This window comes from Aotus nancymaae, unplaced genomic scaffold, assembly GCF_030222135.1.
Source record: "Aotus nancymaae isolate 86718 unplaced genomic scaffold, 86718_ANA_hifiasm-v0.15.2.pri h1tg000030l, whole genome shotgun sequence".
Classification (NCBI taxonomy): domain Eukaryota; kingdom Metazoa; phylum Chordata; class Mammalia; order Primates; family Aotidae; genus Aotus; species Aotus nancymaae.
The window spans coordinates 10,483,295-10,511,039 of record NW_026988443.1 but is presented as its reverse complement, the minus strand read 5'-3'; positions in this window follow the sequence as shown (position 1 = coordinate 10,511,039).

Sequence of the window (27,745 nt, the reverse complement as noted above, 5' to 3'; positions counted from 1 at the left end):
ATATTATTCGAGACTATTATTCTATTTAGATGAGATTCACATGCATGCACATACACACAAACACTCCAAATGGGATATTATTCAATCTATTTTGTGATCTATTTTTTAATTTATCATTATACTCTGAATACCTCTCCATATCAATGAATATATACTCATAATCATATTTTATAAAAGCTACACATAGCAGTGTTTTTCACACTGCAGATTAAGACCTGTCAGCACGTTAGAAAATAAATTTAGTGGGTCAAGGTCAATATTTAAAAATGAGTAAAACAGAAAATAATAGCATTGAACAGAAAAGAACAATATTAGTGTGTGTCGCATTGGTGGAGATAAGTATTTTATAAGGATTCTGTATAGTTAGGCATCTATGTGTATATTGGGTTGTGATAATATGTATTTTTATGTAAATTCTAGTCAAAAAAGATTTAAGATTTCTGATGTGTTCTTAATAAGATATAACAGAATCAATTTAACCAGTCCCCAATTCTTGGACATTTGTATTGTTTGAACACTAAATTTTGTGCATTTTCTCTGTTTCCTCAGGCTTTCTAATGGAATTATAATGGGTCATAAGGTATGTCCATTTCTAATAAGTCTTATAGAAAGACTAAGCTGATACATATTCTGACTAGCTCGTATAAAAGTTTCTATATACCCATACTCTGACCACCACTGGTCTTATTACTGTTGGATTTTATCATCATTTAACATTGCCAGCCTATTTTTTAACAAAATATCATATTATTAAAAATAGTATCTGCCTTACACCATTTTGTGTTGCTATAACAGAATACCTGAGGCTGAGTAATTAATAAATAAAATTATATTACATTATTTGACTTATTATTCTGGCAGCTGGAAGGTTCAAGATTGGGCAGCCATGTCTGTTGAGGGCCTTAGGCTGCTTCCACTCATGGCAGAAAGAGAATGGGAGCAGGTATGTACAAAAAGATCACGTGGCAAGAGAGGAAACGAGAGATAAATGGAGGAAGCCAGACTCTTTTTAACAACCCACTCTCTTGGGAACTAATACATTTCCAGGAGAACTCAGTCATTCCAATGCGAGGGCATTAATCTATTCATGAGCAATTTGCCTCCATGACCCAAATGTCTCCCACTAGGCCCATCCTTCCAGTGCTACCACATTGGGGATCAAATTTCACCATGAGTTTTGGTGGGAACAAAGCACATCCAAACCATAGCATTCTCCCTGGTCCCCCAAAACTCATGTTCTTCTCCCATGCAAAATACAATCATTTCATCCCAACAGTCTCAAAAGTCTTAATTTGCTCCAGCACCAACTTATAAGTCTAAAGACCACCTATGAGCCTCTAAAAGTAAAAGCAAGCTACTTACTTACAAGATACAATGGTGGAACAGCAGAGGGTAGACATTCTCATTTCAGAAGAGAAAAATAGGCCAAAAGAAGAAAAAAAGTAACAGGCCCCACACCAGTCCAAAGCCCAGCTTGGCAGACATGAAATCTTAAATCTCCTTTGATTCTACATCTTGCACCCTGGGCATGCTGATATGAGGGGTGGATCCCCAAGACCTCAGGCAGCCTTACTGCCATGGCTTTGCTGGGTACAGCCCACATAGCTGCTTTCACAGGTTGGAGTGTAATGCCTGTGGCTTTTATGGGCTGAGGTTGCATGCTGCTGGTGGCTCTACAATTATGGGGTGTCAGTCCCAACCCCACTCCCATGGCTCGACTTGGCATTGTCCAGTGGTGACTCTCTGTGGTGACCTACCTCTGTGGTGGGTTTCTGCCTGGGCTTCCCAGCTCTCTGATACATTCTCTGAAATCTAGGTGGAAGCTGTCAAGCCTCCACAGCGTTTGCATTCTGGGAATTTGCAGATTTATCACTATATGGAAGCCACCAAGGCTTACTTATGCACCCCAGAATGGCACCCTGAGCCATACCTGGGGCAATTTGAGCCATGATTGCTCCAGCCAGACTGTGGGGGTGAAGGGAGTAGCATTCTGAAACAGTTACACCCTAGGCCTGGCCCTCAAAACCATTCTGTCCTCCTTGGCCTTCGGTCCTGTTATGAGTTGGGTGGCCTGAAAGATCTTTGAAATGCTTTTGGGCCTTTTCTCCATTGTTTAGATGATTAGCACCTGGCTCTCTTTTATCTGTGCTTATCTCTTTAGCAAGGAGTCACTCATTTGCACCCTTGGATTCCTGTCCTGAAAATGCTCTTTCATTCTCTACCACATGTCAGGCTGTGTATTTTCCAAATCCTTATGCTCTGCTTCCCTTTTAACAATAAATTCTGCCCGTAGGTCATGCTCTTGCTACTGAATCCTACTGTATGCAGTTAAAAGTAACCATGCAGCTGCCTGAATGCTTTGCTGCTTAGAGATTTCTTCTGCCGAATATTCAACACTCTTAAGCTCAGTCTTCCACAAAGCCCTAGGGCATGGGAACTATGTAGCTACTATATTGCTAGGGTATAACATGGGTGACATTTGCTCCAGTTTCCAAGAAGTTCTTCTTCATTTTAATCTAAGCTCATCCAATTTCATCCTGACCTCATCAGAATGCCCTTTACTGTTCATATTTTTATCAGTGTTCTAGTCAAAATCACTTAATCAATGTCTGCAAAGTTCTAAATCATCTTGTAAGTCCGAATTAGAATCACTCTTAATTTTATTCATAGCAATACAGGCTCCTTCTAGCTGGATCCTCCAGTTTCTTTCAACCCGTGCCTATTATCCAGTTCCAAAGCTGCTGCTACATTTTCAGGTATCTTTATAGCAACATCCCTCTCCTGATACCAATTTTCTGTCTTAGTCCATTTAATGTTGCTATAACAGAAAACCTGAGTGAGGCTGGGTAATTTATCAAGAAAAGAGTTTTATTTCGTTCTCAGTTCTACAGGTTGGGAAGTTCAAGAAGCATGGTACCAGCATCTGCTATGCTTCTGGTGAGGGCCATGTGCTGAGCCAAAACATAGTGGAGAAGGTCAAAGGGGAAGTGAACATGTGTTAGGAGACCACACAGGAAGGGCATCTTCCCTTTATAATAACTCACTCACTACCTTGAGAGCATACCATGACACCCAAAAGGACAGAGTCCTCATGACCCAAACCCCTCCCACCTCTTAAAGGTTCCACCTCCCAACATTATTACATTGGCAATTAAACTTCAACATGAGTTTTAGTGAGGACAAGCCATATCCAAACCATAGTAGTAACTAATGTGCATTGCAGCTTACTAAGTTTCAGGCTCTGTATGAAGGGCTTTATTAGCTCATTATACCCTTTGATCCTCACAGTCACCTTCTGAAATAAGTGCTACTATTATTCCAGTTTTACATAGAGGAAGCTAAGGCTGAAAAAAAAAATTCAAATTCTGGCGAAGTGAGGATTTGTCCTCATGCCTGGCTGCAAAGGTATGCACACTCCTTACCATCCATTATTCTCAACGACTTCTCTCATTGTCGTCATTCATAATAGAGTCAATTCCTAGTGAGATGGAAGGTCTTCTGCACATTTACCAAACAGTGTTAATTAAGAACATTTGCAAATACATTTGAATGATTCTTTAAAGTTCTTCCATTGTATCACCTGGGATTTAGGGCCCAGCATTTGGTCCCAGGATTGAAAAAAACAAAAAACAAAAAACACTTCTGAAACTGGGTTATGCATTCACCAGATGTTCTCGGGGGATATGTAAAACCGCAGGATAAACAAGCAATATCTTCTTGAAGCCTTAAGTCAAAAATTTGAGGGAAAAACTTATTTCATATTAAAAACAACCACTGATATACTACAGAGTACAACATTTTTAAAGTCAAAATGCAAAATTTCAAAGAGATTTTTATCTTGGCTCTAGGCAGTTGTATCAATTCGCAAAGGCTAAGTTATGCTGTGGTAACAAACAATTCCAAAATCTCAGTGGCTTTAAATGACAGCTGTTTATTTCTTCTTGGCACAGCATGTCTATTGCCTGTTGTCTAGCGTCTCTGCTCCACTTCATTTTCACTCCAGGATCCAGGTCGACGAAGCAGCTTCCATTTGGAATGTTGCTTGTCACTATGGGAATAAAGGAAACTGAACTCTGGAGGGTCTTGTGCCCCAATTTTAGCCCAGAAGAAACACATATGATTTTCACTCACAATTCATCAGCTAGGACTAGTCACGTTTCCCCACCCAACCACAAAGGAGCAGGAAGTGCAATCCAAACACCTGAAAGGTAAAGAGCCAGAAACATTTGGGGAATGGCACTAATACTACCCCAGTTGTTTGGGCTCTGTCTCCAGATCCATCCTGTTTCTCCTGTCCTGAAGAGGTCTTCTGAGGATGGTATTCAATGACATATGAGAAGGCAATTTCAGCACTTCTACATCTATTATTTAATAAAAACAAAGTAGAAGACTATTTCTGTCTCATGTAACAGAATTGTGGAGGTAAGAGGTGGTGTGATGTTCCATAGCGACAGGGATTGAGGGCCCTTTCATCTTCTTGTCCTACTACCATGAATTTACCTCATGGTTTAAGATGATTGCTCAAGCTCCGCCATTGTGTTTATATTCCAGCCAGCAGGAAATAATATCTATTTAAAAATTTTTTTTAATAGGTTTGTTAAGCTATAGCTCACATACCATGCAATTTATCCATTTAAAGTATATAACTGATTGGTTTATATTTGCAAGTCTAAGCAACTATCACCAATCTATTTTAGAACATTTTGCCACCCCAAAATGATCCCCTAAGTGCTTATTTAGCCTTTACTCCCCACATTTCCACTTCTTTCCCTCCGAGCTCTGTGCAACCACTAATCTGCTTTCTGTCTCTGTAGATTTTCCTGTTTTGGACATTTCTTATGAGTGGAACTGTGTAATACATGGTCTTTTGTGACTGGCTTCTTTTACTTAGCGCAATGTTTTCAAGGTTCTTGTATGTTGTTGCGCATGTCAGTGCTTCGTTCCTTTTTATGGAAGAATAATATTCTGTTAAACGGCTAGACCCCATTTTATTTATCCATTTATCAGTTGATGGACGTTTGGATTGTTTTGACCTTTTAGCTATTATAAATATTGCTTTTAAAAATATTCATATACAAGTTTCTTTGTGGACATATGTTTTAGATTTGCTTGGACAAATCTAAAAATCTAAAAAATAAGATTTGCTTGGGCAAATCTTGTTTTAGATTTTCTTCCACCTGGGGTGGAATTGCTGGGTCATATGGTACACTTATGCTTAAGCATAGAGATTAAGTAATAGCTCTATGTTTAATCATTTGAGGAGCTCTCAGACTGTTTGCCAAAGCAGTCATACCATTTTACATTCCTACTGGTGGTGTATGAGGGTTCCAGTGTCCCCACATTCTCACCAACATGTTTGTCTCACTTTTTGGTTACAGTCCTCCTACTGGGTATAAAGTGGTATCACATTATGGTTTTGATTTGAATTTCTGCAATGACTAATGATGTCCAGCACCTTTTCATGTATTATTGGTTATTTGTATATCTTCTCTGCAGATATATCTATTCATCTCCTTTAGCCCATTTTTCATTGGGTTGGTTTTTTTTTTTTTTTTTTAGAGTTCTTCATATATATTCCAGAATATAAGTTTCTTACCAGATTTAAAATTTGCACAAGCTTTCTCCCATTATATAGGTTGTCTTCTCTCTTTCTCTCTCTCACTCTCACTTCTTCTCTCACTCTCTCTTTTTGAGATAGGGTCTCACTCTCTCATCTAGACTGAAGTGCAGTGGTGCAATTACAGCTCACTGTAACCTTGAACTCCTGGGCTCAAGTGATTCTCTTTCCTCAGCCTCCCAAGTGCTGGGACTGCAGGTGTGAACCACTGTGCCTGGTCTGATTTTCACTTTCTTAATAGCATTCTTTGAAGCACAAAAGTTTTTAATTTGAATGAATCTGAATTAACTGTTTTTTTCTTTTGTTGTTCATGTTTTTGATGCTGTATGTAGGAATCATTTGACAAGTCCAAGGCCATGAAGCCTTACCCCTAAGTTTTCCTTTAAGAGTTTTATAGTTTTAGCACTAACATTTAGGTATTTGATCCATTTTGAGTTAGTTGTTGTATATGGGGTGGGATAGGGGTCCAGCTTTATCCTTTTGTATGTGGCTATCCATCTTTCCAGTACTATTTGTTGAAAAGACTATTCTTTCCCTATCAGATGGTCTTGGCAAACTTGCTGAAAATCAACAATATTATAGGATACATTGATATCCAAAAATCAATTTGTATTGGATATACTTACAATAAGCAGTAAAAAATGAAATTAAAAAACAAATTTTATTTATAATAGCATCAAAAATACTTACAAATAAACACAACAACCTGTAATCCCAGCACTTTGGGAGGCTGAGGTGGGAGAACTGCTTGAGCCCAGGAGGTCAAGACCAGCCTGGGCAACATAGAGAGATCCTGTCTCTACAAAAATATTGAAAATCAGCTGGGTGTAGTGTTACACACCTGTAGTTACAGCTACTTGGGAGGCTAAGGAGGAGGATTACTTGAACCCAAGATGTAAAGGCTGCAGTGAGCCATGTTCATGGCACTGCACCCCAGCCTGGGACACAGAGCGAGACCCTGTCTTAAAAAAATTTTTTTAAGTTTTAAATGTGTATAAATTTATACTTTGAAAACTACAAAACATTATTGAAAGAAATTAAATAAAATGTAAATTGGAAAAAATCCCATGTTCATGGTTTAGAAGACTTAACATGTGAAAACATACTCCTCTAACTGATCTATGAATTCACTGCAATCTCTATCAGAATCTCAGCTGACCTCTTTGTCGAAATTTATGAGCTGGTTTTAAAATGCATATAGAATTGCAAGGAACCCCAAGTAGCCAAAACAATCCTGAAAAAGAAGAGCAGAGTAGGAGGACTCGTGCTTCCAGGTTTCAAAATTTACTACAAAACAATGGTAATCAACACAGTATAGTGCTGACAAAAGGATAGACATATAGGTCAATGGAATAAACTTGAGAATTTAGAAATAAATGTATTGATTTTTAAAATCTAAAACTTGAGAAATAAATAGTGTTGGCAATTTTTGAATCCACAAATTGGCATGATTCCTTCACTCAGTCTTGTATCACAAATGTTATATATATGTCCTGTAAACTCTACAAGGTATCTGAGGGAAAGAGTGCAAGTCACACTGTGTGTGTGCGGTGGGGAGGGGACACGGGTGGATAGCATCCCTCTTAACCATTTTTTCTTTTTTCTTTTGGCACATTTTGAGTTGTGTTTTTCACATGCCAGGTTAATTGTTTTTACAGATTATCTTATCTTGTTTTAATTAAATCAGCCTTCACAAAAAAGACGAGTGGCCGAAGAGGATTCCCTCAAGGAAAGCACAATTAAAGTTAACAATGATAAAGCCAGTAGAAGTAAAGAACATAGCCATGCTGTCACTTCCTCTCTGTACAAAGGCTTTAGACCAGCCACGTTACAAGGTAAGACAATGGTTATCTAATAAGATCTGAAAGAAGTTGGCTGATCGAAATGATGAAAGAGGTAATTTGAAGTGTGGTTTTACATCCCTATTGTTGACACCAACCTCTTCCTAAAGGCATATTGTGCCATGAGATATTAACTGATGATGTCCTCACAATTGGGATGATATCTAAAAATATTGCTCATTTTGGGCCAGGCATGGTGGATCACACCTGCAATCCCAGCATTTTGGGAGGCTGAGGGGGAAGGACCACTTGAGGTGAGGAGTTTGGAACTAACCAGGCAGCATAGCAAGAACTCATCTCTGCAAAAATAAAAAACAAAACAAAAAAAATACTGCTCATTTTATCTTTATCTAATCATTTAAAAATTTATTTTGTTGTATATGTGCATAGTTTATGACATGTATTCATTCATTCATTTATTCAAGAAAGCATTGATCTAGGGACCCTCAGGATATAGTAATTGTTTTACTCCTTTCAGGCTGCTATAACAAAATACCTTACACTGGGTAATTTACAAACAACTTAAATTTATTGCGTATGGTTCTGGAGGCTAGGAAATCTAAGATCAGGATGATAGCAGATTTGATGCCATCTATTCATCCTCACATGGTGGAAGAGACAAGGGAGCTCCCGCCAGCCTCTTTCCAAGGGCACTAATCCCATTCATGAGGGTGAAGCTCTCATGACCTACTCACTTCCTAAAAGCCCCACCTCTTAATACTGTCACATTGGGTATTAGATTCTAGCATATGCATTTTGAGAAGACAACGTTCCAACCACAACATAATAAACAAAGCAACCTTGTTGCCCTCATGAAGCTGGCATTTTCATGGGAATAGGATGACAATAAAGAAAGAAAAAGTATGTAGAATATAATATTCATTATATATTTGTGCAGAAATGTGTGAGTGTGTGTTTGTATATGTGTAGGAAGTCAATTTTTTTCTATTTGTGGTGAATAATTTTTTAAAAATTGATAATCACAAGCCAATCACATTGATAAACTTAACATTTAAACTTGATCTTTTGTCACAGATGGCACTTTGAAAAAAACATTTAAGAGGTGCTGACATTAAACCTAACTCCAGAATAAAGATGAGTTCACACTCACTTCCCTCCCCTTTCCCTTACCCAATACTGTCTTCTGTTCACTCTCCTTCTCTTGTACTATCTTGAGGAAAATCAAACTTTGAGAAGTATTTATTTTAGTAGTTACGGTATAAATATTAGTTATCTATTACCATGTACCAAATGACTACAAAAATTAACAGCTTCAAACAACATGCATTCATTGTCTCATGGTTTCTGTGGGTCAAGAATCTGAGCACAACTTCGCTGAGTCACCTGCTTCAGGACCTCTCCCATGGCTGCAGTCGAGCTGTGAGCCAGCTGGAATCTCATCTGAATGCTTGACTGGGGAAGGATCAGCTTCCAAGGCCATGTGAATACTGGCAATTTTCAGTTCTCTGAGGGCTGTAGGACTGGAGGTTTTAGTTTCCAGCTGACTTCTGGACAGATACCAATTTCAGTTCTCTGATACATGGGCCTCTCTGACATGGCAGCTTGCTTCATTAAAGAGTGCAAGCCGAGAAGGAAATAGAGAGTCAGCCAGCAAGGCTAAAGTCACAATATTATGTAATCCAGTCACAGCAGTGACATTCTGCCACCTTTGTCATAATTGGTTAGAAGCAAAGCCAAATTCCCTCCCACCCTTCAGGAAAGGGGACTACACCAAGGTGTGAATACCTGGATGTGGAGAATGTTGGAGGCCAGCTTAGAGTCTGCCTGCTATAGCATCCTGGGGTGATGACCCACACAACTTCCTGGCTTAGAGGGTCCTGGTGTTCTCGGTACTCTTAGAATAAGCTCTCTGAGCGGCTCAGGAGGAGAAGAGATGAGTGTGCATGCTTGACCTGGTCCTAAACTCTCTCCCAGCCCGTCTTTCTCAGAATCCCTTCATACTATTCCTTGTACATACTTTGTGCTCTCTGCTGCCCATGCCTAGCCTTCACCCTGAAAGAGATCACACACTTTTTCCATTTATTGAGAACCCAACTCACCCTTCAGAGCCCAGGCACAAAGGCCTTCTCCTCTAGTAAGGGTTCCAGGAGTCCCTGGCAGAATCATGCTCTCCTGTGTCCTTCTACAATATGCTGATCAGATCTGTCAGATAACATTCACTTCAGTCTGCCTTCTTTTGTAATTTTTTGTGTAAATTAGTACCTTCTTTCTGTTGTGAGTGACAGTAGACTGGCTCAAGCAAAAGAAAAGGCATTTCATTGGCTCATAAAATGAAGAGGTACAAGGGTAGAGGGGTTTCAGGCACAAATGGACTCAGGGGCTCAAACAGGACGTCAGGATCTGGTTTCTTTCCATCACTCAGCTCCAACTTGCCTCTTTGGAGGCTTTTTCAGAGGCTCAAGGAGGGCAGCAAGGTGCTTTCCACAGTTGCAGAACTAAGCCAACTAAGTCTAACTTTGGCTGAAAGAGAAAGTGCCTCTCTCTCCTCACAGGGCCTGGATTGTAGCTCACTGGCTCTGGTTGGGTCATGTGCTCATCCTTGAACCAATCATGGTGGCCAGGTGATGTGGACTGGGTCAAGGTGAAGCTGGTTCCCCAGAGGAAATCCAGGATCCTGTTTCCAGAAGGAGAAATCGATGCTTAGTTGTGTGGAAGGCCCTAAGCGTGCCCAGGTCTATTTCCCCAACAGATGATGAGGTCCTGGCAGGCAAGAATTGTGTTTTTTCTTTTTTGTATTCCTAGCATCTGGCTCAGGACCTGATACACAGTAGTTGCTCAGTTTTTGCTTTTTTTTTTTTTTTTTTTTCTTTTTTGGAATGAACAGGTAAGTGAATGCCTAAATGCAATAGAATAAAAGCTGGCAAATATTTTCTGTTACAGACCAGATAGTAAATGTTTTTGGCTTTGCAGACCTGCCCTTATAGCAGAAAACCCCCATAGCTATTGCAAACAAATGAGTGTGGTGTGTTTTAATAAAACTTTATTTATGCACACCAGAATGTGAATTTCACAGCATTTTCACCAGCCATGAAATGTACCACACTAACAGGAGGTACAGAAATAGGCAGCAGCCTGCATTTGGCCTGGGAGCGTCAGTCTGCAGGCTCCTGGAAGAGAGGGCTGTGGGCCAGCGGACTGAGAAATGACCCACCTTGAGCATCAGTTTCACACCCTGCTGAGCTGACTTTGTGTGAAGACCATTGTTGTGCCATAAACATGTGAAAAGGTAACATTTAATTTAGGTCGCACATCTGGAGCATGTGAGGAGACTTCATCAGACTGTATTTAAATTTCTGCGTTCCACACCAGTGCCTCTAAAATTGTTAAACTGCATCGCCCTTGCGGCTTTATTAAACCTCGCGCGTTCCAGCCGAGCTTCACAAGGAATGCCTAGCGTTTCCTTCGAGTCAGAGTAGATTTGCCATGCGGGGTCCTGCTGCCTCCAGAAGCTCCCCGGGAAATCCAAGGCGGTTCCAGCCCCCAGGCCCTTTGTGCCGGAGCCCAGAGCCCAGCAATTGTGCCTCTAATCAACTGCCTCTAAGCAGGTGAGCATTTATCTCAGTCAGTTACCCCTTATAATTACTGTATTGAACCTAGTTGTCTATAAAATGAATGGTTTGTTCAGACACTTTACCCAAAGAGTTCATTAGGGGTTAAACAAAATGCAATCCCATTTGCAAAGAGTATAATAAATTGTTTCATCTGTGAATTTAGCTGTTCTCCCTAATGCAGACATGGGTGTTACAGTGGCTTTCCCTTGATAGGGTTATGGGTTAATGAAATGCCTTTTCTGTTGCTTATTTTCCTCTCTTCTGTGCTGAGTGATAAGTAGCTAACCAACGAAGCTTGTAATTACAATCTTACAGAAACCGGGCCGATCTGTATATAAATCTCACCATCCAATTACAAGATGTAATAATTTTGCACTCAAGCTGGTAATGAGGTCTAATACTCGTGCATGCGATAATCCCCTCTGGATGCTGGCTTGATCAGATGTTGGCTTTGTAATTAGACGGGCAGAAAATCATTATTTCATGTTCAGGAAAAAATTAGGTTGGTGGGAAGTTAATTTTCTCACCGCTCTCTGAAGCGTAGACAAGAATTTAATGATTTAATCATGATTGTTAGCTCTTTTGCAATCAATTTGTAATGATTGTGTAGCAACTCTCTTCAAGGGAAGCTGCTTTGGAGAGGAGTTTGCAAACAGCCGTCCAGGGGGGCTGGCCTTTAAGGGGCACGTGACTCCAAGCCCATTAAAGCTGCCTTCATCATGACATGGGGAACATCAGCTCCAGAGGCTCTCACCCCAGCAATTCGAAGTTCTGGCAAAATAAAGATAGTCAATATTTTAAACTTCCAGGAACTCTGGCTTCATGCATAGGCAATGGGAGATGGATGCCTTAGCTGCCCAAGGCACAGTAATAATTCTGTCAATGTCTTGGATTATAGATCTCAGTTTACAAACTTGTATGCAAGAAATAGCATTTTTTTTTTTCATTTTATTTAACTGTATTTATTCTAACTTGGATATTCATGCTGCCTGGTTGGCGAGACATGCAACCTCAGAGAAATAGAGTTCTCCACCCCACCTCCTGAGAGGGACTGGCACTCAGTTCCTTGCAGGGTTCAAAGGCTCCTCCAGTCTTAGCCTGCTGGTCCCTTCTGTCTCAAAGCCCTGAAGCTCCACTTCCATGCCTGAGACACAAGATCCTTTGGGAAGGCCAGGAGCTGCATGCCTGGGGTTCAGTCCCTGGAGCTAGGTCAGGGAGGCAGCTGGGCCCCACTGAAGTCTCACATCTGTGGGAGAACAGAAACAAGGTCCTGCTTTGTAGAAGTCACCACAAATCACCTCCTCAGCTTCAGACCAGCTCACTATTCCCCAAGTTAAGGTTCCTCGGAGGCACCTGAGCCTGATGACCACCATCCCATCTCTTCAATGACTTTTCATTTTCCAGACGATCAGAAGAGCTTTTAACTTTAGGGACTTCTGTTTGCAGCCCTGTTAAAACTCCCGAGGCCAAGCATTGCAAAGCCCGCCTACCTGCTTGAAGGGAAAGAGAGAGAGAGAACAAACTCTAATTAATATTTCAATAAATTATCCTCTGGTATTGACTCAGACTTCCTCCTGTGTGTTCGCTTGATAATTTATTTTCTGAGTGCCCTACACATATTTTTTCCTCCTGATATTGGACAGTGAGACTGTCACTTGGAAGTGTCTGGTTGTTCATCCAAGTCAATTCTAGAAGTTTTTATTAAGCTCCAGCAGATTCCTAAGACTAAGCAGAGGATATCCTGTATGTGTGCATGGGAGATGAGGTGTGGAGAGGAGGTGACAAACAGTGTTAACATTTATTACTGCATTTTATTGGATTTCATTGACTCCATCAATGGTAAAATGCATCATCATTTTATATACTGAGAAAGTAAAAAGTCATTGCCAAGTAAAGTAGGTACAATGCTTCTTTAATAGCTAAGAATTTTTATTTCATACTTGATGAAAGTGCTCTTTCATATTTATGTAAAAAGATTTTTATTATAGATCATTTTGCCCACAAAAAAAGGAAAATTTAAGTGAAATAAATTGGCAAAGGTATTCCTGAAACTTCTTTATATTCAGAGACCAACTTTCTGAACTCAGGGTCGTTGGTGTCTGTTTTCTTGGCTAAAGCAATGCCTCTAGCCACGTTAAGACTATTGTCTTTGGGATTTTATTCTAAGCAATGACACCCCATGAAAACTTTGCTACCTATATGCAGGTAACACCAATGTATCAGAATTGCTCCTGGGCAACATCGATCCCAATTTCAACTATGTTAAAATATTTTTTAGAAGTGCTCATTTCAGAGTTAATTAAGTATGATAAGTATCTGGTCTCAGACAAGAGGACCGTTTTTCAAGCCTGGAAAGGTGGGACAAGGACAGAGACTTTGAAGCAAGCTGTGGTGAGGAGGAAAGAGAAAGGAAGCTCAGGCTCAGGGTTAATGTGTTCTCAGTGAAGTAGAAGAGCGGGTCGGCTGTGCAGCTGGGTGGACAGGGCCGAGCTCTGAGTTCTGGAGGCTTAGAGTCACTCCAAGATGGGGAAGATGGCTAGAGCTTTCCAACATCCTGTCTAGTTCCAGCAACAGTGGAAGCCCAGGAGGAAATGAGGAGGAAGCTGATGCCGACAGGGCCCTGGAGTTGAGGACAAGCAAGGCAAATGCTACAGAAGGCCAAGAGGGAATGAGAGACGGCTCCATTAAAATGGGTGGCTAAGGTTTCCGCTCCAGGCAGGTGGATTTCCTGGCCTCACCATGCTCATTCCCACTTCTGGGCCCCTAACCCATGCTGTTTATCCTTCTTGGATGTTACCTGTTTCTTAGGTATTGCCATTGGTGCCTGATACCACTATAAGGAAGTAATTTGGCTAGAGGCGTTGCTGTCTATTAAATATGGCTTCCTTGAGAGGCTTTTCAACTTGCGTGCCACTGTCTCTCACTTTCCTGCACAGTTGCCTTGCATTTGTCTTTTGTTTCCTTCATCCTGTAAGTTCCCTCTCACCTAAGGGCCTTTGCACATGCTTGTCCCTCCACCAGGATGTTTCTTTCTTTCCCTGCTTATTATTCAGTTTTGGGCTCAAATGTCGTCTCCTTAGGGAAGGTTTTTCTGTAGCCTGAGCAGACAGATCATCCCTTCCACTTATGGGCTCTCTCTGTGCCATGAGACTCTTCTGCACAACCCTTGTCTCTGTTGCAATCTAGATTTCTTTGTGTGATTATCTGATAAATGCCTGCATCTCCCACTAACAGTATTAACTTCTTCAGGGGAGGAGCTGTGTCTGCTTTGCTACCCAGACCTGAGACAAAGTCTGCATAAGGTTAAGTGCTCTATTTCACCCTCTGTCTTCATGTATACATGGATGATGAATAAATGAATGAATGAATGGAGCTCTTATGAATGAATGAATAAATGAGATCATGGGTAATAAACACAGGAGGTAATTCTGGGTATAGAAGGAAACAAAGCCAGCTCCTGCTGTGAGTGCAGTTGCTCTCCCAGTGGGTGTGGATGGCAATGAACCTCACATATGACATTTGCAGTGGACCACAGGGTGCTTAGTAGTCCTCTGGAAAACTAAATGGATTTGGATCCTTTCTCATTCTCTCAGGCATGGCTGTCTGAATTCCAGCCACAGGGCATTTTGCCTCTGAAAAACCGCCTAACCAATCCCATCCCTTCCCTTGAAGCTCCATTATCATATTCTGCGGAGTTTTATCTCCTGGATGACTCCTAGGTCATTCACTGGGACTCTGCAGCTGTCCTGGGAACCCCCAAGAGAGCAGGGAGGCGTTGGACTCTTCTGCTGCCAATCTGGGGCCAAACGTTTAGCCTCCTTGGAGGTGTCCACCAGCCTTCCAGCTCCACTCCATGTCCTTTCTCTTCAGTTTTCTCTCCAATCATTGATTTCATTTTTTTTTTTTAGTTTTTAAAATAGAGTAAAATTGACAGAACATGAAATGTACCATAACCAATTTAAGTGTACAGTTCAGAGGCATTAAGTGTAGTTTCATTGGTGTGCAACCATCATCACCTTCCACCCACAGAGCATCTTTCATCTTGTAAAACTAAAACTGTACCCATCAAACATTAACTCCCCATTTCTCCTCCCCTCAACCAGCCCTTGGTAACCTCTATCTACTTTCTGTCTCTATGAATTTGACTACCCTAGGCACCCTGTGCAGGTGGAATTATACAGCATTTGTCTTTTTGTGAATGACTTACTTCATTTAGCATAATGTCCTTAAGGTTCATCTAGGTTTTAGCGTGTGTCAGAATTTCTCCTTTCTGAGGATGTATGATTGCATGATTGTAAGGATGCATGATTGCATGGGTATCCCACATCTTGTGGTTCCACTGAGCCACTGATGGACACTGGGGTTGCTTCTGCCTTTTGGCTATGATGAAGGATGTTACTAGGAACATGGGTAGACAACTATCTCTTTGAGACCTTGCTTTCAATTCTCTTGCATTTTCCAGGAAGTGGAATTGCTGGGTCATATGATAATTCCATGTTTTCCGCAGCAATTCATTGTGCATTCTTACAAACAATACACAAGTGTTCCAATTTCTCCATATCCTCACCAACGCTTATTATTTCCTGTTTTGTTTTTATACAGTAGCTATCCTAATGGTTGTGAGCTGTTATTTTTATTCTAAAACCAAGAGTCCTACCTCCAGTTCCTCCTAGCGAGGAAGGGATTTAACTTTCAATGAAATTAACAAATAGTGCTTAGCACTTAAGGTAGATAAAATGCTTTGCCAAGGGCTGGGCCCAGAATCCACACCTCTGTGCTCCCTGACACTCCCTAGCTGTGCCCATCACATCACCCTTCATCTATAATGATGGATGGCCCCTTCATCTATAATGTAGGAATGACAATAATAGGGTACTTTATTGGATTGTCTTGGCAATGAGTTTATTTAATGTATGTAGAAGGATTCACGCACTAAGTTATTCTTTTGCTACATAGAAAAGTCATGAAAGGATTTACCCCTTACCACAGGGCACTGACAGCACCCTGCCAGAGCACCTGGGGCTGGTTTTTCTCCCCGTCCCCTGCTGTTGTATCTGGGGTCCTATCCAGCCTGGGAAGAGATGCCCCAGATGTTCTCAGGGTCATGGAGTACAGATTTCCTCTTTTTGCTTTTGTCTGTTTTAAAAAGTGAATGTAATTTGTAATAATGAGAGTTAAATGTTATTATAATAGTAATGACATTGTAAGCGAGCACAGACTTCTAGCTAAAGAGGAAATCATTGATATCTGCTCCTTTCCCTTAAAATCTACACACGACAACCACAAATAAGTAAACATTGAAATGAACTTTACTTTTGATGGAGCTGGGAGATGTCTTCATTGCTGAATGGTCTCTCTTGTATCTGGAACGACGCATGCCAGGTGAAGAGAGCTGGCAGGGCCCTCAATAGATCTGAATCAAGATCTGCTTTCCATGGAAATAAGGTTCACTCCTGAAAGACTTCTGTCTTAATTTAGAGGGACCAGAAATGAAGATGGGATGCTCAGATAGAAGCAGAGGCACAGCTGTGCACGTCTGTTTGACTCCATAGAGCAGAATGGAAGAAATCATGGGGAAAGACAGTTCTCTTATCTGGGATCTGAATTCCTCACTAAATGAGGCCTTGGGAGGTGGGCTGAGGTGAAGGGTGAGGGTGCAGTGATCCTTGGGCTCAGTGCAGAGAGCCTGGGACAGCATGACGTCAGCTTCTCCAGTATGAAAAACGGAGGGGCTGCATGCCTTTGAGCACAGAAAATAGATTTGTGAGAAAGTACCTGTGATTACAACTCTGAACTACAGTGGGGGCTTCTCCAGCCACTCTCTGACCCCCTCTCTAGTCCCCCCTCACCCCACATTATAACTGTCCAGATATATAACGGCAAATAAGTATCCTGCCTAAAGGAGAGGAATGGTCAGGGGGCAGTCAGCCTAGGACCCACGTATTTACACCAGGAAAAAAAATAGAAACAAGGAAAGAAATTTAAGCAAAAGTAGCTAAAGAGTATATACCACAAGAAAAATTACCCAACATAACAGAATAAGAGTTGGACAAATGGTTACCCATAGGTGCAAGGAAACTGTAGACAATATGATCTTTCTACAAAAAACTCAGAGAGTTGATGAAAAGCATGCTAACGAAGCCTAGCAGAGAAATGGATGGGAAAGGAAAAGATTTACAGAGTTGAATGCTGCATTGAAAGCAGCAGAAACCAGCAAGAATAAACAGGATTGGAAAGTCAGCCAGGGATGTGGCAGAGATTACAGAAAATCATAAAAGTGAAGTGGAAGAGAATACAAAATATAAATGTAAAAATGAGAGAAGATGACAGACATAAAAGACAAAAGAGATCAAACACACACATAAACGATGGACTTGAAATAAAGATCAGAGCAAACAGGACATACACATCACCAAAAATATTTATGAAATGAGGGCTTGAACCATATGTTGAATGGGCGCAGGAAAATTACACAGAATTAAGGGTTGTCTTGCAGAGGCTCTTAAACTTCCAAGAAAAGAAAAATCATATAAACATCTGACATGCAGAGTGTAGAGGGAAGAAATTCGAGTACAAGGGGAAAAATTGGGCTGGCCTCAAACATATCCCTACCAATTTTTAATTCTTAAGACAAGGGAGCAATGTTTATGATGTTCCGATAAGAAAAAATAAGACCCTGAAATTTATACCCAGCCGAATTGCTCTTGAAATGTAAAGATAGCACATATCCCAAAGTATGCAAGAATTTAAGGTATGTAGGACCTATGGGTCCTTCTTGGGAAAAACAGCATGAAAGAAACACTTAATGGAATTCAGCCAACCTAGAGTGAATCAAAGTAAAGAACTCTGAAGTGAGAAGTTGCCATAGAAAAGCCTGGTGCAGGTAATTGACGCATTTCAATATACAACTAAGACTAAAGAATTGTGGAAATTATGGATACAGAGGAAAGTGTATATGTTATTAAACTTAGACTAAAAAACGAATAATAAGACTGAAAAAATGATCAGTAGAGTATTAGTTTGCTAGGGTTGCTGGAAGAATCTTTCGAAGACCGGGTGGCTTAAAGAACAGGAATTTATTGCCTTACAGTTCTAGAGGCTGATAATCTGAGATCAAGGTGTTGGTAGGGTCGGTTCCTTCTGAGGGCTTCTCTGGTGGTTTGCTGGCCATCTCTCCTGTTCCCGATCTCTGCCTTCATCTTCACCTGGCATTCTACCTGTGTGCATGCCTGTCTCTATATCCAGCTTTCCCTTTTTGTAAGGATCCCAGCCATATTGGATAAGAGTCACCCTAATGACCTCATTTTAACTTGATTACCTAAATAGAGATCCTGTCTTCAAATAGGGAGCTAGATGGGGTTAGAACCTCAACATATGAATTTTGAGGGGATACCACTCAACCCTTAACAATTGCAGAGGAGGAGAGTTGGGAAGAAGGATAAGTGTGCGTGCGTTTAATGGGTCCCATGCGAAGTTAAAACCTGTAGCTCAAAAAACAAAATGACTCCAACCTCTCAATATTGTATAATCACTTTTCCCTTAAGTTTAAATAGATCTTGTTAGAACAAATAGGTCTTATAGCACTAGAGCATGTAGCTGGAAGTTTAGTAACTCCTTCAGCCTTGCTTGCTTCTTTTGTCTTTTAAAGTCAATTAAAAGTAAATTTTTAATTAAAAAATTTTCTGAAAAATTTAAAGTGAGGTGGTATAGACGTCCATAACAGATAATTCCATCACCTAGCATGCTTTCCAATTCTGAGAGGTGTTAAACTAGAGCCCTGGGGATGGGGGGACACGCATTTAACAATATCTAGAAACTTTTTTCTTTTTTTTTGAGACAGGATCTCTGTCACCTAGGCTGCTGTGCAGGGAGGCAATCACAGCTCACTGTAGCCTTGAACTCGTGGGCTCAAGCGATCCTTCCACCTTGGCCTCCTGAGTAGCTGGGGCTACAAGAACACACCACCATGCCTGGCTAATTTTTAAAAGTTTTTTATAGAGGAAGTGTCTCACTATGTTGTTCAGGCTGGTCTCAAACTCCTGGCCTCAAGCAATCCTCCTGTCTCAGCCTTCTAAAGTGTTGGGATTACAGGTATGACCCACAGCACCCATCCTGTAAACATTTTTCATTGTCTTGACTTAGAGCAAAGTGGAGAAAAGGCAGTGTTACAGGCATCTAGTTGAGATACCAGGGGATGCTGTAAACATCTTACAGTGCACAGTGTACCCTGTCCCCAGCAGCGATCCCATCCCAAATGTCTGTATAGCCAAGGTTAAGACGTCCTTCACTAGTGAGATGAGCAGCAGGCTGTAGGAAAGAAGGAAATCCCAGTCTCTCCCTAATATGACCTAGTATTCACTACATGTGGCCTCAGTGACTATACCATGTCTCTTATGGGAATTGTTATTTTATTATTATTATCATTTTGAGTCATGGTTTTGCTCTGTCACCCAGGATGGAGTGCCGTGGCGTGATCATGGTTCACTGCAGCCTCTAACTCCTGGGCTTGTGATTCTCCTGCCTCAGCCTCCCCAGTAGCAGGGGCTACAGGTGTGCACCACCATGCCCAGCTAATTTTTAAATTTTTCTTTTGTAGAGGTAGAATCTTGCTATATTGACTAAGATGGTTTTGAACTCCTGTCCTCAAGAGTTTCTCTCACCTCAGTCTCTCAAAGTGTTGGGATTACAGGCGTGAGTCTCCATGCCTGGCCGGAATTTTTATTTTAAAAAGCATGCTGGGTTAAAGCTCTGCTTATACTACAGGCATCGTCTCTATTGGGGTGTTTTAGGCACTGCATCAGGCAAATAGGGGAGAAAGCTTGGGGCAGGGAGACTTTTCTAGATAGCTTTGGGTGGTGCCAGCGGGCAGACCACAGGCTTAGAGTTTTTATGTGGCCTATCTCTGCAGTGCCTCCTTGACAGGCTCACCTCTCTCTAACGGGCTGTTCCCTGTTTGCCCAGCTTGGCACCCCCAGACTCCTGCATCCTCTCTTTGTGTCCCCTTCCCCATCTGTTCCTGAAGCCCCTGACTTGCCTGAGCCTAGGAAGCTTCTTGGCTCCAAGCCCCATCCCCTGGAACTGGCCCCTACTTGGCCAGTTCTGTTGAGTGCCTTTGAAGATTTCCGGCTTCTCTCGTCCGGAAGCTGCACATGGGGTCAGGCATTGGAGCCCGCTAATCGCTCTGTTCTGCCAGTGCCCGAGTGCCACGAAGCCTCTTTTTATGCCTATTGAAAGCCTCTGAGGAGCTTTCAAGTGCTCTTTGATAAATCATGGTAAGTGTTATTCCGGCCACTCCAGCACAGTACCTGCTTGGAGCCCTCCCGCCTCCCTGGGCCACTGCTTTCCATCACCGCATTTCACTGGCGACAGTAATTCATTCATTCCACTTGAGCTGACGAGCTTTGTTCCCATTTATTTGCACATTATGAGCTGTGTCACTCCACTTACCCTCTAGACAGTAAATGGATTGAAAAATGCAACTGCAACAAATATTAGGGAAAGGATAAGAGAGGGGAGAAAGAATGTGAGAGAGAGAAGGAAGGAAATTGAACCTTTGAATTTAGAGCCCAAAAAACTCAGACAATAAATAAATAAAGCTCTTGAATTGTTCCAATTAGCAGCAGCAGCAGCAGAAGCAACAGGAATGCCATAAAAACTTGCAAGCTTCCTTTGCCGGGCGCGGTGGCTCAAGCTTGTAATCCCAGCACTTTGGGAGGCCGAGGCGGGTGGATCACGAGGTCAAGCGATCGAGACCATCCTGGTCAACATGGTGAAACCTCGTCTCTACTAAAAATACAAAAAATTAGCTGGGCATAGTGGCGCGTGCCTGTAATCCCAGCTACTCAGGAGGCTGAGGCAGGAGAATTGCCTGAACCCAGGAGGCGGAGGTTGCAGTGAGCCAAGATCGCGCCATTGCACTGCAGCCTGGGTAACAAGAGCGAAACTCCGTCTCAAAAAAAAAAAAAAAAAGAAAGAAACGACTTTCTCCAACCTCTCTCTCTCTCTCTTTCTCTCTCTCCTCTTGAATCTGAGTTCTCTGTGTGAAGTGAACTCAAGCATCATTCTTGGGCCAGGACAATGATTGGTGCAGTGTTGGCTTTTACCTTCAAAGTCAGAGAGGCTTAGGCCCCTGCTTTCTGCTTTTCCCATTAAAGGCCAGGGGCCCCACGATATAGCCCATTCCTCCTGTTATAACTGGGATGACTTTCAAGGAAGTGGAGACAGCTCACCAAAGTCATGCTTCTTTTTCTAGGTCTCAAGCTGATGCAAACCAGAACTTGAAGTGGAGTCTTCTAGAACCCCGATGTGGCTGGGCAAATGCTGGCCAGCAGGTGAGGCCCAAGGACATCCCTAGAGACCCAGGCCCACTTTGTCTGGTAAGCTGAGTCCCATAAGAAATGAGTCAAGGATGATTTTCCTCTAAAGCGAGTAAGTGAGGTAGCTATGGTTGGGAGGGCTGAGGACACAGGAGCTTGGGTCCTGGAGGCCATGGGGAGGCCATGAGGGGGCAGAGGAAAGCCTGGCTGTGGGAACAGCTGCCGTGGCCATGTCCTGGGACTGAAAAACATGATCACCAGCCCCACGGGTACCCACTCCAGTCCCACCAGGCTTCCAAAACGATTTATCAGGAGCTTACCAGGGGCTTTCCCTCTCCCCAGCTATGAAGTCTTGGGAAACTCATGCCCTCTGAGACTTGTGTTCCTCATCTATAAAATAGGATAAGACCATTTATATCACAGTTCATTGTAATGATTAAATGAGAAAATGCCCATAAAGTGCCCAGCAGAGAACCTGGTAAGTAGATGCCCAGCAAACAGTAGTTATTAATATTATCAGTGGTAGTCATAGCCTCAAGCTTGCCCCATCCCCTCCTGAATCTTCAGTTCTGATCATGTTGCCTCTCCCTGTCTCATTTCTTGGTTATCCATTATCCCTCACAGGGCACAAGAAAAAAATCTATTTGCTCTTTGTACTCAGTTTCTGGCACACAGCTCCTAAAACCCTTGGAATTTCCTCAGTGATGAGAACATCTTTTGTTATTCATAATAAGCCTCTTTTGATCACACCTGAGTTTATGCTAACGAGGTGATTTAGGGTGGAGCCCCTAGAGGAGGAGGCTGTGGGAACCCCAATTTATAGCTGATGAGTCAGAAGTGCAGGTGGAAACTTGGCACTTGCAATTGGCATCTGAAGTCGCAGCAGCCTTGAGGGTCCTTTTACTGTGGGATCTGATGCTGACTGCAGGTAGATAGTGTCAGAATTGAACTGAATTATATGGCACCTAGTGTCCACAGAGAATGCAGAATTGGTTGTTGGTGTTAAAAAAACACCTCCTGACCCTGAGTTCAGTCAGTCGGGCAAGACCTGTCTTCCTGGGTCAATAAACACGTATTGCTGGGTGCTGGATGCTGAATACTGTTTGGCCCAGAGATGAGGAAGAAAGAAAGACCATCACAAAGACTTTCCTACATCACAACATTTGTGCAAGTTGTGCACAGAGGGCACTACTTAAAGAGCAGCTTAAGACATTTACATTCTTAAGCTTTCAAATGTGAATGTCTGTTCATTCAGGTGGCCCTCCTAGGATTGGGTTCTAGGTTCAGAATCTGCTGGCTTATGCTGGGGTAACTTATTAAAATGATTCTGACCTCAGTCTCCCCTCACGGAAAATGAGGATAGTTGTACCCAGTTCATGGGTTGCTTATGGGATGTGGGCTGTAAAACACTGAGAACTCTGACAATTAGTTCCTGAGATTTTTATGCTGTCCTGGAATCAAGAGAAGTTTGCTGGAACCCCCATCTTTACGGTTATGCTTAATGTCCCCTGAGTGGGCCCACAACTGGGGATCCAGGGCCTCAAGGCCCCCAAGGGCCTGAGGATAGTATAGGTGGCCTCATCCGGGGACTCTACATCTCTGTGGCAGAGGCACCGAAGAGAAATTAATTCTCCCCATTTGGGGTCTTCCTCTGTATTACCTATTCATCAAAAATTGCCTGGTGTTTGTGCATTTTTCATTACAAGAGTCAACATTTGCCACGTTAATAAAGCAAGGGGCTGCTTTTCTCCTCAGAAATAGAATATGTAACGACAGGGCCCCTTTGATGTTTCCCATCCAATACAATATGTATCTGAATGAGGATGAAAGTCATCCTATTAAGGCCAGGCTGCAGAGGCGTTGTGATGGAGCAGAAATTGGGGAGGGGGTATGGTGAGAGTCTTTGCAAGATGCACATCAAGGCAGGGAGTAGGCTGGGGCTCTATGGAGAGGCCCCTTCTTATCCCAGCCCCAGGAGAGACCTCAGTTCCTGCATCAAGGGCTGGGAATGGAGTTTAGTTGCAGGTTCAGCTCACAGCGTCTCAGAAGGAAGATGATCTAGAAGGAAAATAAATTCCTTCCTTGCAGGGTTATTTGTTTGTGTGCATCAAATGGGACTGTGGACCTATGTGTGTTTCATGATGGGATGAACATCTGGCGAGACAGAATTGTTTTTGTCATCAAAAGCAGCTGTCTGTCCTGAACACCTATGATGCCAGAGCTGTGTGAGGCACTCAGGGAGATCAACTGTTGGGACCTTCTCCACCTTTGTCCCCACAGAGCTGACAGCCTAGCTGGGGAGAAGAGCTCATCAAGAGATGTGAATATGCAACCTTCCAAGTCCAGACAGCCATGGGAGCCAAGCTACAGGGCAAGGTGAACAGAACCACCAGAACCTTCAGCAGCCTGACCCCAGACCCTCAGCCTCACTGAGATGACTGCTGACCAACTCCTAACAGGGATCTGCAACATGTAGTGAGTAGAAAAGCAACTGAAGACCTCTCCTCTTCTCTTAGGAGCCCTGTGTCTGCCATATCCTATCTTTGCAGACTACTCTGACCTCAAAACCATCCAGATATAAGCTTCTTTGGCAGATCATACCTGCCCCATGTTTTCTTTTTTCTTTTCTTTTTTTTTGAGATGGAGTTTCGCTCTTGTTACCCAGGCTGGAGTGCAATGGTGCAATCTCGGCTCACTGCAACCTCCACCTCCTGGGTTCAAGCAATTCTCCTGCCTCAGCCTCCCGAGTAGCTGGGATTACAGGTGCGCGCCACCATGCCTAGCTAATTTTTTTTGTATTTTTAGTAGAGAAGGGGTTTCACCTTGTTGACCAGGATGGTCTCGATCTCTTGATCTTGTGATCCACCCGCCTCGGCCTCCCAAAGTGCTGGGATTATAGGCGTAAGCCACCGCGCCCGGCCCTGCCCCATGTTTTCAAAGATCCTACCAGGATGGATTGCAAAGGACAGTCACAGACACTCTCATCAACTCCTTTCTAATTCCTCTTCCCCTACCCCCAGCCAGCCACCTATCATGTCACTTTCTCCGTTTGTGAAATATCATGGAATCATTCATAGAAAAGTCTTAAGAGGTTGTACTGGTTCTTCTAGTTACTGATTGTGTTGGCCGTGGGCAAGTCACATGCTATCTCTGAGCCTCAGTTTCCATATCTGTGAAATGAGTATAACAATAGCGCCTATGTGCTGGGGCTGTTGAGTCCTGAGTGTGGTACCCAGCATGCAGTCATGCATGGCTCAGTAGTGGTGTCTCAGTAGTAGGAGTGCTGTCATGGCTCACTCCTTCTCCCCATCATCCCTGTCCCCCTCTCCCTCCCACTTCACAGGTTGGGGCTTGTGGACAGAGATGCAGCCAGAATACCCCATGACCTATGAGGATACAATATTCTAGGACTGTCTGTGCAAGACTTGCTCATTCTACTCGTGGTCCTGAAGTCGACCTGGAGGCAAGCTCTGGTTCTGGGCTCTACTGGAGATGCTCTGCCTCAGGCTGGGTTTGCTGCTGTAACAAGCAAAACTACTTGCTAACTGGCTCCTTCTGGCTCCAGCCATGCTGCAGTCGTTCATGGCAGAGGCTCTTCATCCTTCCTCTGGAAGATTACTGATACCAACAAGGATGTATGGGCTGGTAGAAGGAAGGAACCTGAAAACCCACGGAGAGGAAAGTGAGAGGAGCTAGAGCCATTGGCTGAAGACCTCAGTTCAAGGTCCTTCAAGGAAGATCTTTGAACATGCTGAACCTCAGTTGCTTCATCTGTAAAATAGAGCTTCTGTCACCCGCTGGTCCCTACTCCTGACTCCCAGGGTCAGTTGAGTTTAATGTGTGTGTGAGATGCCCATGGAGTGGTCAAGAGTATTCATGCTGGAATCAGCACTTCCACTTTCTAGCTGAGCACCTGCCTCAGTTGCTGGTTGGCAATGTGGGACAGAACCTTCCTGACAGAGTTGCTGTGCAAATTCAGAGAGCTTCCATGCCCAATGTTCCAAGTGCCATTCCTGGAACCCAGGTGCAGCCTCTACTCTCAGGGGACTACCCTGTGTGGGAGAGAAACAATGAACGTGTATAAAAAGTGGCTCCACGGACAGAGTGGCCATGTGTCTCCTGAATATGTCCACTGTTTTTCCTGGCATAATTACCAGTAGCACCCCTTTTCACACTCAGAAGTCTTCTAGCTTGGAAGATAAATTTTGTAGTCACTTTCACTATGAAGAAAACTAAAGAGCATTTAGTGAGACAGTGACCCAATCAAGTATCGTTAGATGGGTCGGAAGGCCACTTGGAGGATATGATGTGTTCATTACGACCTGAATGGAGGGGAGGAGTCAGCCATGCATCACTGTGCTGAATGAATGTTCCAGTAGAGGGGAGAGCAGAGGCCCTGGGGCAGCCCTGGGCTTCCGGTGTTGGAGGAACAGGAAGGCTGACAGTGTAGTTGGAGCAAATTCAATTGAGTGGTGCAAAAAGAGGGCCTAAGAATAGCCCGGACCACACCGTAGACTTCTTCTGAACATCTTAGTCCCATGACCTCATGCATTCTCTTTTATCTTAAACTGGTTTGAGTCAGGTTTTCTTTACTTACACATAACAAATGAAAGAATTCTTTAAAATATAAAATATTAACACTGGTAGTCTCAGATTGTAGGGTTAGAGAGCTTTTACTTTGAAAAGTTTGCTTCTCTGAATTTTATGCAATGAACTTGGATTACTTTTGTAATTTAATAAACAGGTTACGTAAAAGATATTGGGCTGGGCACGGTGGCTCACACCTGTAATCCCAGCACTTTGGGAGGCCAAGGCGGGTGGATCACGAGGTCAGGAGATGGAGACCATTCTGGCCAACATGGTGAAACTCCGTCCCTACTAAAATAAAAAAACTAGCTGGGTGTGATGGCATGCACCTGTAGTCCCAACTACTTGGGAGGCTGAGACAGGAGAATTGCTTGAACCTGAGAGGCAGAGGTTGCAGTGAGCTGAGATGGCTCCACTGCATTCCAGCCTGGTGACAAAGACTCTGTCTCAAAAAAAAAAAAGTTATTGTATGTCTCCCCTAGACACAGTGGCTGGACCAATTTTTCCCTCCTGTCAGCCAATAAAGGCCCAGTGAAAAAAAAAAGAGAGAAGAGGAGACCAATAACCTGTGAAGTTCGTGTAACTGCCAAGGGGTGGGTTGAGAGTTTACAAGGGAAAGAGGATAATAAGCACCATGTGGATGAGCCTCTCCCTGGTTGTGGATGGAAAATTCAGGGGGACACAGGTTGACTTAGTACTGTATATTAGTTGTTGCTCCTTCTTTAAGTTGAATGCCTCCTCCACAGTCTCTGCTCCCAGAAGGCCACAGTTATGGCTGATGACCCTCTGATTCTGCAGCTCCTGAGGTGCAGTAAGCATCACTGATATTTGACAACTGGCCTATTGAGCACAGAGCACGGCCTCTCTTATCCCCACGAAGGCCCCTGTCCAACCCAGGCTGGCCATAGAGAAGAGTGAGAGGATATCCATGGAGGGCCTGAGAAGAACCTACAAGTCTCCTCTGCTGGGCCAGACAAATAGATCCTCTCTCAGCCTTTTAGACCAGAAGGGACCTCCATTCAGGCCAGAGATCACAGACAACTGGTATGCAGACATTCACAGCACACCCTCTGTATTGTGGTTCTCCAGAGAAACAGAAATAATGTATGTGTGTGTGTATGAATATATATATATATAGTATATATATATATATATATATATATATATACGTAGAGAGAGAGAGAGGCAGAGACAGAAATTATGGGACTTGGCTCATGCAATTAAGGAGGCCAAGGAAATCCAGTGGTGTAATTCAGTGCAAGTCTGAAGGCCTAAGAACCTGGAGCACTGATGTCCATGAATGTCCCAGCTCAAACAGAATTTGCTTCTTTTCCACCATGCTGTTCTAATCAATCAGGCTCTCAATGGATTAGGTGATGTCTGCCCACACTGCTGAGAGTAGATTTTCTTTGCCCAGTCTACTGATTCAAATGCTAATCTCTTTTGGAAACACCTTCAGACACACCCAGAAATAATGTTTTATCAGCTCTCTGGGCATCCCTTAGCCCAGTCAAGTTGACACATGAAATCAACCATCACGTTCTCCTCTGCACCCAGACATGGTTTCAGAATACTTCCTCATGCAAGGCTCCATGCAGTGCCTATTAATTGAGCTAAATTAGGACAAAACCTCTTTGCCTTCACTGATTGTATCCGAACTCCTCATTTGACAAGTGGGGAATCTGAGAAGAGAAAGAACATATTCCAAAGTCTTTCAACACGTGAATGGTAGACGTAAGACTCCAGTCCCTGAATCCCAGCTCTGGGTGCCTCCCATCACCCCATGATGGCTCTGGGGTGGCTGCTTCCTTG